Raw genomic sequence first — 674 nt, 5'->3', positions numbered from 1 at the left:
CTGAGACTTTGCTCAAATAGCTCTTTAGAAAGGCCATCTTTCACTATCCTTTCTAAAATGTCACACCTCCCCTCCAGGTATTCAGATTACTCTGTTATTTCTTTCATATAGCTTATCACAGTCTAATATATCTTGCTTGTTTTGCCCTTCAAAAACTAAGCTCCATGAGGGTCTTACCTTGTCTCATTATCACTGTCTTCTTAAAGTTTAGAATATATCTAACACACAGAAACACTCAGAAGTGTTTGGTGAATGAACAGTAAACTTCATTGGCTTGTGCAAAAGTTTTATAGCTACTGTTTTAATGAGCTTTATCTATGAAACTCAGTCTGTCTGAAGGGGGAAGAGAGTGGGACAAGGCAGAAGGAAAGTCAAAATCATTGGTTGTGTTATCTTTGGAACTCTTCCTTTCTCTATTCAACTAGCTGGGCATGAATGAAAGGCTTTCCCCGTAATCTTTGCTGTGTTTAATCATTGTGTCCATTGAGCTGCTCAAGGCAGGAGTAACTTCCTACTTTTTGTAGTGTGGGCCACTACACCCCTGCCAAAAGTTCATGGAAATTTTTCTCAGGAGATTCAAGGACGAGAAGAGTGTAGAGACTAAGCCTCTGTTTCCTCAGATGGTAGAGGAAGGTGTTGGAGATCTCAGGCCTTAAGGTTCCTGTTCCAGATTT

Source organism: Pteropus vampyrus, unplaced genomic scaffold (assembly GCF_000151845.1).
Source record: "Pteropus vampyrus isolate Shadow unplaced genomic scaffold, Pvam_2.0 Scaffold12828, whole genome shotgun sequence".
NCBI classification, from domain to species: Eukaryota; Metazoa; Chordata; class Mammalia; order Chiroptera; family Pteropodidae; genus Pteropus; species Pteropus vampyrus.
Note: the sequence above shows the minus strand (reverse complement) of the source record.